The 9,651-nt window shown below is 43.4% G+C and overlaps 1 non-coding gene across 1 annotated transcript; it reads right to left on the reverse strand.

Moving 5' to 3' along the window:
- Positions 1-7,926: 7,926 nt before the first annotated feature.
- LOC139260648 (U6 spliceosomal RNA) lies at positions 7,927-8,033 on the reverse strand. The gene has a single exon (XR_011592829.1). It is a non-coding gene; the product is annotated as a U6 spliceosomal RNA (small nuclear RNA).
- Between the last annotated feature and the right edge of the window lie 1,618 nt (positions 8,034-9,651).

The following is a 9,651-nucleotide window of genomic DNA, read 5'->3' on the forward strand; positions in this document are numbered from 1 at the left end:
TGATTGCTGTCAATGTTCAAAAATGTGGGGTGGGGGTGGGGTGTTTTTGCCTGTGATACTTATGATTTCAGACCAATGGTCGTGTTAAATGTTTTTTATTTAACATAACCTTGTTGCGCATTGTCTCAGATAGCTGGACCGTTACACACTGGTGCTTCCTTAACATGAAAGGGTATAATTAAACTTAACTTCAATCAACATAAAATTTAACTGGCACCAAGGTAATGCCCAGCATTGATGTCTGAGCTGCACACACAGCAGTGTGTCAGCCTTATAAATAACAGCAACATTCTTTCAGGCAAATCATTCATTTATGAGCTGCTGATGTAAGAGTGTTGCAACACTGTAGCCACCACGAGCCATTTCATGCGGTCTGGCGGAGGCGTGGCCATGGTTGCATAGTCAGCCTGATTGTCTGGCCCTATGTCAGCATCCAGCCTCTTGTCCTCCTCGTCCTCTCTCTGCCCCCTCCTGATAGCCAGGTTGTGTAGCATGGAGCACACGATTGCGAATTGAGCTACTTGCTCAGGGTTGTAGCTCCCATCCTGAGTACTCCAGGCATCTAAAGTGCTGCTTAAGCATATGAATGGTTTTCTAGACCACATTGCGTGAGGCACTGTGGCTCTTGTTTTATCGCTTCTCGGCCTCGGTGTGGGTGTCACACAGTGGGATCATCAGCCAGGTAGTTAGGCCATATCGTTTGTAACCAAGCATCCAGAATTTACCTTGTGGCTGACTGGTAAACATGTCAGATACAGCGCTCTCATGCAGGATGTGAGAATCGGAGCTCCTCAGCAGCAGATATAGGATTATCCACCGAGTCCAGCCCCGCGCCCCCACCTTTTGGCCTCTGTGGTCTTGCCTTGGGACGCGCTGCTGGCTGAGCTTCAAAACACAAATGGGGTTATTAGGCGAGAAGGAAGTGCTAGGGTCACTAGGTGAATCCACCACTACACACAGCATATGCACTACAAAAGCACCACCGCTATCAAAATCATCACAGACATCACATTTCATGACCATCAACACATTCTACATTGCAATGATTCTCATGAAGCCAGCATTATTTATAGGACAATTATAGAAACCATCTATCATATATTATTGTTCGGATATGAGTGGGTGTGGCAATCAATTGACTTTAGATCATGCAAAGGTGTATACTTTACTCATGTGGCCTCACTTCAAGGTTTGCACAAATGTGTAAAATCTAGCCCATGGAAACTAAAACAAGACAGAACTGTTGCAGTTTGCATTTCCTCCCAACGCTTCTATCTTTGCTTCATGATGAAAAGGTGGCTCTCATACACAGACCTATGATCCAAAACATGCACCTTATATCTGTGTGGAGTCATTTACTGAGGATGAACAGTAATTACAGTATACAATACACGAGAGATCGTAAGAGATGCCCATCACTTTCTCTCGTCTCTTATGAATGTGAGACCAATGTGTACAGGCTAAAATCAGACTAATTTTCAGACTAAATAATTAAACAAGAGATTAAAATACACTTCTTACAACATATTTCTCATACAACTTGATAAGTGAAGCAATGTTTAGATGAAACAATCAGCGGGGTGAAATTGGGCTTGGTAGCGCCCGTTTCTTTGAACGGCATCCGCGGCGCACGCGCATACTCGTGACACAAACGCACCAGACGGCATTTTAGTAAAGGGGTTATCATGCATGCACTTAACGTCTGCCGGAAGTATGCAGAGCAGGCAGATCATAATGCCAATCGGCATGCAACACTGATTACACCCAACACCCTCTTTATCTTACACAGCTGAACACACGTTTAGCAACAGGAAGGAGCCCCCCCAACAGCGATGTTTAAAGGGATCATCAAATACTAACAGTTAGTTGCTGGTTTATTTCTGCTGGCTGTTGCTAAAATTCTACATGTTTTTGGTGCTTCCCATAGTTGTTTCAAGTTTCACAAGTCTACGAAGTGTGATGTATCAGGTGCTGAAGTACTTTTTGTTGACTTCAAGGCTTCGGCACAAAACAGTTGCTCCCAGACATGTGTGGCCTAGTAGTCTTTCTTCTTGGAAGTGAGCATGACTGGGAGACTGAGCAGAGGCCACGCAGAGGAGGACAAGCTGCCAAAAGAAAGAGGGGGAATAGGGAGAGAAGAGCTCTCAGAGGAGGCAGGATTAGCCGAGGATGTTCTGGGGCAAATTTCTTAACTAAACTTCAGCAGGGACCAATATCTGAGATGACTGTGGTTTTCTAAGCTGGTTGTCACTGAAATCTGCAGCCACAATTCTAACCTCAGAGCAGGGAAAGGACTTCATTGCCAGTGGCTGTGAAGGTGACCGGGGCCATGAACCTTTATGCATCTGACTCCTTACATAAGAACATAAGAAATAGAAGCAGGAGTAGGCCGTACGACCCCTTGAGCCTGCTCCGCCATTTAATGCTATCATGGCTGATCTGATCATGGACTCAGGTCCACTTCCCTGCCCGCTCTCCATAACCCCTTATTCCCTTATCGTTTAAGAAACTGTTTATTTCTGTCTTAAATTTATTCAATGTCCCAGCGTCCACAGCTCTCTGAGGCAGCGAATTCCACAGATCCACAACCCTCTGAGAAGAAATTTCTCCTCATCTCAGTTTTAAATGGGCGGCCCCTTATTCTAAGATTATTCCCTCTAGTTCTAGTCTCCCCTATCAGTGGAAACATCCTCTCTGTATCCACTTTGTCAAGCCCTCTCATAATCTTATACGTTTCGATAAGATCACCTCTCATTCTTCAGAATTCCAATGAATAGAGCCCCAACCTACTCAACCTTTCCACATAAGTCAACCCCCTCATCTCCGGAATCAACCATGTGAACCTTCTTTGAACTGCCTCCAAAGCAAGTGTATCCTTTCGTAAATATGGAAACCAAAACTGCACGCAGTATTCCAGGTGTGGCCTCACCAATACTCTGTACAACTGTAGCAAGACTTCCCTGCTTTTATACTCTATCCCCTTTGCAATAAAGGCCAAGATTCCATTGGCCTTCCTGATCATTTGCTGCACCTGCATACTTAGCTTTTGCGTTTCATGCACAAGTACCCCCAGGTCCCGCTGCACTGCAGCACTTTGCAATCTTTCTCCATTTAAATAATAACCGGCTCTTTGATTTTTTCTGCCAAAGTGCATGAACTCACACTTTCCAACATTATACTCCACCTGCCAAATTTTTGCCCACTCACTTAGCCTGTCTATGTCCTTTTGCAGATTTTTTGTGTCCTCACACATTGCTTTTCCTCTCATCTTTGTATCGTCAGCAAACTTGGCTACATTACATTCGGTCCCTTCCTCCAAGTTGTTAATATAGATTGTAAATAGTTGGAGTCCCAGCACTGATCCCTGCGGCACCCCACTGGTTACTGATTGCCTGAGAATAAACCATTTATCCCGACTCTCTGATTTCTGTTCATTAGCCAATCCTCTATCCATGCTAATATATTACCCCCAACCCCGTGAACTTTTATCTTGTGCAGTAACCTTTTACGTGGCACCTTGTCAAATGCTTTCTGGAAGTCCAAATACACCACATCCACTGGTTCCCCTTTATCCACCCTGTTCGTTACATCCTCAAAGAATTCTAGCAAATTTGTCAAACATGACTTCCCCTTCATAAATCCATGCTGACTGCCTGACCGAATTTTGCTTTTCCAAATGTCCTGCTACTGCTTCTTTAATAATGGACTCCAACATCTTCCCAACCACAGATGTTAGGCTAACTGGTCTATAGTTTTGTCCTTTTTGTCTGTCTCCTTTTTTAAATAGGGGCATTAAATTTGCAGTTTTCTAATCTGCTGGGACCTCCTCAGAATCCATGAAATTTTGGTAAATTACACCCAATGCATCCACTATCCCTGCCGCTACTTCTCTTAAGCCCCTAATGTGCAAGCCATCAGCTCCAGGGTATTTATCTGCCTTTAGTCCCATTATCTTACTGGGTACCACCTCCTGAGTGATTGTGATTGTGTTAAGTTCCTCCCCCCCACCCCCATAGCCCCTTGACTATCCACTGTTGGAATATTTTTAGTGTCCTCTATCGTAAAGACGGATACAAAATATTTGTTCAGAGTTTCTGCCATCTCCATGTTCCCCATTACTAATTCCCCGGTCTTGTCCTCTAAGGGACCAACCTTTGCTCTAGCCACTCTTTTCCTTTTTATATACCTATAGAAACTCTTGCTATCTGTTTTTATATTTCGTGCTAGTTTACTTTCATAGTCTATCTTCCCTTTCTTAATCATTTTTTTAGTCATTCTTTCTTGGCTTTTGAACGCTTCCCAATCTTCTGTCCTCCCACTAGTTTTAGCCACAATGTATGCCCTTGTTTTTAATTGGATTCCGTCCTTTATTTCTTTAGTTAGCCATGGATGGCTATCTTTTCTCTTATGCCCTTTCCTCCTCACTGTAATATATTTTTCTTGAGAGTTGTGAAATATCTCTATAAATGTACACCACTGTTCATCAACCATCCTACACTTACAGTCTGGAGCTGGTGATATTCACAACATCTCACAGTTTGCAGTGCACTGTTGCATGAGGGAGGTCACTGAGGCTCTCTGTACAAAGAGAGATAACTCCATTTCAATCCCTCTTGCCAGAGAGAAGCAGGTAGAGCAAGCATGAGGGTTTGCAAAGATTACAGGCTTCCCCATGTTGCAGGATGCCATTGACTACATGCACATTGCTTTGTGTGTGCCTCATGGCAACTCTGCCATGTACCTGAACCAAAAGGGATTCCACTCCCACAACGTGCAGCTAATGTGTGACCACAGGCAGTGAGTGCATCATGCAGGTCAATGCCTGATATCCTGGTAACAGTCATGATGCATTCATTCTGCAACAATCCTCTGTGCCTGCTGAATTTCGGCCAACATAACAAACCAAAGTTTGGCTACAGGGTGACAAGGGCTATCTACTGACAACATGGCTCATAACTCCAGTTTGCAACCCATGCACATGTGCACAGCATGCATACCATGAGAGCCATGCTGCCACAAGAAATCTGATAAAGCAGACCATTGGCATCATGAAGCAACAATTCTGCTGCCTGGATTGTTTGAGTGAAGCAGGTAAGGGGATCCAGGAGGTAGTATTGCAGGAGCCTCAGTCCCTGCACTTGTTGAATAGATTTGAGGTTCTTGCAACCCTTGAGGACAAGTGTGCAGACTGCGGGGTGGATAAGCAGACTGACCAAGGCACCATGGTGCAGAAAACCATTCAAGTGCTTACCCAGTGCCAGGATAAAAGACATCCCCTCCGGGCTGGAGAAGAACTTGGAGTGGGAGGGGGAGGATCCAGTTGTCATGGTACACGTAAGTACCAATGACATAGGTAGGACTAAGAAAAAGGTTCTACTAAGAGAGTTTGAACAGCTAGGCACAAAGGTAATAATCTCTGCATTATTATCTGAGCCACGAGCAAATTGACATAAGGTCAATAGAATCAGGGAGATGAATGCATGTCTCAAAGGTTGGTGTGGGAGAAGTGGGTTTTGATTCGTGGGGCACTGGCACCAATACTCGAGAAAGAGAGAACTGTTCCGTGGGTACAGACTACACCTGAACTATGCTGGGACCAGAGTTCTAGTGAACTGAATAACTAGGGAGCTGGACAGGGCTCTAAACTAAATAAGGGGGAGGGGAGGATGGTCGCAGTAGAGAGAAATCTAGAATGCGAAAGAGAACAGAAAAGGAAGCAATGCAGGAAAGTGATTGTGGTCAGGATAACCAGATTATGTCAGGAAGGGACAGAGCATACAAACAAAAGAGTGCACCAGCAAATAGGGTCCAGGTAAGAAAAAATAGCAATAAGACAAATAGGGCTATAGTACAAAATAATGTTAAGATGTTTAATAATGTTAAAAAGGCAAATTTAACTGCATTATATCTTAATGCACAAAGCATCTGTAATAAGGCAGATGAATTAACAGCGCAAATAGATGTAAACGGATACGATATAGTTCCAATTACGGAGACATGGTTGCAGGGTGATCAGGGTTGGGAACTGAATATCCAAGGATATTCGATATTTAGGAAGAACAGGCAAAAAGAAAGAGGGTGGTGTGGCGTTGTTATTAAAGGATGAAGTCAGAGCAATAGTGAGAAAGGATATTGGCTCAGAAAATCAAGATGTAGAATCAGTCTGGGTGGAGCTAAGGAGCACCAAGGGGCAGGAAACATTGGTGGGAGTTGTCTATAGCCCATAAACAGTAGTGGTAGTGTAGGGGACGGCATCAAACAGGAAATTAGAGATGCATGTAGTAAGGGTACTACAGTAATCGTAGGTGACTTTAATCTATATATAGACTGGCCAAACCAAATTAGTAATAATACTGTGGCAGATGAATTCCTGGAGTGTGTACGGGATGTTTTTTTAGACCAGAATGTTGAGGCGCCTACTAGGGAACAGGCTATCTTAGATTGGGTATTGTGTAATGAGAAGGGGTTAATTAACAGTCTTGTTGTGTGGGATCCTTTAGGGAAGGCTGACCATAACATGATTGAATTCTTTATTAAGATGGAAAGTGAAGTAGTCCTATCCGAAACTAGGGTCCTAAATCTAAACAAAGGAAACTAAGAAGGTATGAGGAATGAATTGGCTATGATAGATTGGGGAGATTCATTAAAAGGCATGACGGTGGATAGGCAATGGCTAATATTTAAGGAACGAGTGCATGAATTGCAAAAGTTATACATTCCTTTCTGGCGTAAAAACACAAAAGGCAAAGTGGTCCAACCATGGCTAACAAAATAAATTAAAGATAGTATTAGATCCAAAGAGAAGTTATACAAAGTTGCCACAAAAAGTAGCAAGCCTGAGGATTGGGAGCAGTTGAGAATTTAGCAAAAAAGGACCAAGAGATTGGTTAAGAGGGGAAAAATAGAGTCTGAGAGTAAACTTGCAAGGAACATAAAAACCAACTGCAAAAGTTTCTACAAGTATGTAAAAAGAAAAAGATTAGTGAAGACAAATATAGGTCCTTTACAGACAGAAACAGGAGAATTTGTAATGGGGAACAAGGAAATGGCAGAACAATTAAATAAATACTTCAGTTCTGTCTTCACGGAAGAGGACACAAATAACGTCCCAGATGCAGATGCATTCGTTATAATCTACCAAAATTCTCTGGACTCTGGGGAGGTACCAGCGGATTGGAAAGCAGCTAATGTAACGCCTCTGTTTAAAAAAGGGGGCAGACAAAAGGCAGGTAACTATAGGCCGGTTAGTTTAACATCTGTAGTGGGGAAAATGCTTGAAGCCATCATTAAGGAAGAAATAGCGGGACATCTAGATAGGAATAGTGCAATCAAGCAGACGCAACATGGATTCATGAAGGGGAAATCATATTTAACTAATTTACTGGAATTCTTTGAGGATATAACAAGCATGGTGGATAGAGGTGTACCGATGGATGTGGTGTATTTAGATTTTCAAAAGGCATTCGATAAGATGCCACACAAAAGGTTACTGCAGAAGATAAAGGTACGCAGAGTCAGAGGAAATGTATTAGCATGGATCAAGAATTGGCTGGCTAACAGAAAGCAGAGAGTCACATTAATGAGTCCTTTTCGGTTAGTGGTGTGCCACAGGGATCGCTGCTGGGACCACAACTGTTTACAATATACATAGATGACCTGGAAGAGGGGACAGAGTGTAGTGTAACAAAATTTGCAGATGACACAAAGATTAGTGGGAAAGCGGGTTGTGTAGAGGACACAGAGAAGCTGCAAAGAGATTTAGATAGGTTAAGCGAATGGGCTAAGGTTTGGCAGATGGAATACAATGTTGGAAGGTGTGAGGTCATCCACCTTGGGAAAAAAAACAGTAAAAGGGAATATTATTTGAATGGGGAGAAATTACAACATGCTGCGGTGCAGAGGGACCTGGGGGTCCTTGTGCATGAAAATTTTTTTTTTCGCTTCACGATTTTGCGTGTCATCCTTGCGCAGGGGCCATGCTAATCCTCTCTGTATCGTTCCAATTTTAGTATATGTGCTGCCGAAGCGAGCACAAAATGTTTCCGCCCGGTTTTGAACTGTGGTCTTTTCGCGTGCTCGGCGAACGTGATAACCACTACACTACAGAAACGCTGCGAGGATGGTTTCGATCCATCGACCTCTGGGTTATGGGCCCAGCACGCTTCCGCTGCGCCACGAATCCCAAAAAGTTAGTTTGCAGGTGCAGCAGGTAATCAGGAAGGCGAATGGAATGTTGGCCTTCATTGCGAGAGGGATGGAGTACAAAAGCAGCGAGGTCCTGCTGCAACTGTACAGAGTATTGGTGAGGCCGCACCTGGAGTACTGCGTGCAGTTTTGGTCACCTTATTTAAGGAAGGATATACTAGCCTTGGAGGGGGTACAGAGACGATTCACTTGGCTGATTCTGGAGATGAGGGGGTTACCTTATGATGATAGATTGAGTAGACTGGGTCTTTACTCATTGGAGTTCAGAAGGATGAGGGGTGATCTGATAGAAACATTTAAAATAATGAAAGGGATAGACAAGATAGAGGCAGAGAGGTTGTTTCCACTGGTCGGGGAGACTAGAACTAGAGGGCACAGCCTCAAAATACGGGGGAGCCAATTTAAAACTGAGTTGAGAAGGAATTTCTTCTCCCAGAGGGTTGTGAATCTGTGGAATTCTCTGCCCAAGGAAGCAGCTGAGGCTAGCTCATTGAATGTATTCAAATCACAGATAGATAGATTTTTAACCAATAAGGGAATTAAGGGTTATGGGGAGCGGGCGGGTAAGTGGAGCTGAGTCCACGGCCAGATCAGCCATGATCTTTTTGAATGGTGGAGCAGGCTCGAAGGGCCAGATGGCCTACTCCTGTTCCTAATTCTTATGTTCTTATGTTCTTATGTTTATGTTCTTATGTTCTTATGTTCTTAAATGCTCGGGAACAAAGGGTCTAGTGAGCAAGAGGAATTAAAGAAAATGCCATTATTTAAAAAAGGAGGCAGACAAAAAGCAGCAAACTATAGACCAGTTAACCTAACATCTGTGGTTGGGAAGATGTTGGAGTCCATTATTAAAGAAGCAGTAGCAGGACATTTGGAGAAGCAAAATTCAGTCAGGCAGATTCAGCATGGATTTATGAAGGGGAAATCGTGTTTGACAAATTTGCTAGAATTCTTTGAGGATGTGACGAACAGGATGGATAAAGGGGAACCAGTGAATGTGGTGTATTTGGACTTCCAGAAGGCATTTGACAAGGCACCACATAAAAGGTTACTGCACAAGATCAAAGTTCACGGGGTTGGGAGTATTAGCATGGATAGAGGATTGGCTAACGAACAGAAAACAGAGAGTCAGGATAAATGGTTTATTCTCAGGTTGGCAATCAGTAACCAGTGGGGTGACACAGGGATCAGAGCTGGGACCCCAACTATTTACGATCTATATTAGCGACTTGGAGGAAAGGACTGAGTGTAACGTAGCCGAGTTTGCTGATGATACGAAGATAAGAGAAAAAGCAATGTGTGAGGAGCACACAAAAAATCAGCAAAGTGATGTAGATAGGCTAAGTGAGTGGGCAAAAATTTGGCAGGTGGAGTGTAATGTTGGAAAGTGTGAGTTCATGCACTTTGGCAGAAAAAAAATCAAAGAGCAAGTTATTATTTAAAAGG

This window comes from Pristiophorus japonicus, chromosome 3, assembly GCF_044704955.1.
Source record: "Pristiophorus japonicus isolate sPriJap1 chromosome 3, sPriJap1.hap1, whole genome shotgun sequence".
In the NCBI taxonomy this organism is placed as follows: Eukaryota; Metazoa; Chordata; class Chondrichthyes; family Pristiophoridae; genus Pristiophorus; species Pristiophorus japonicus.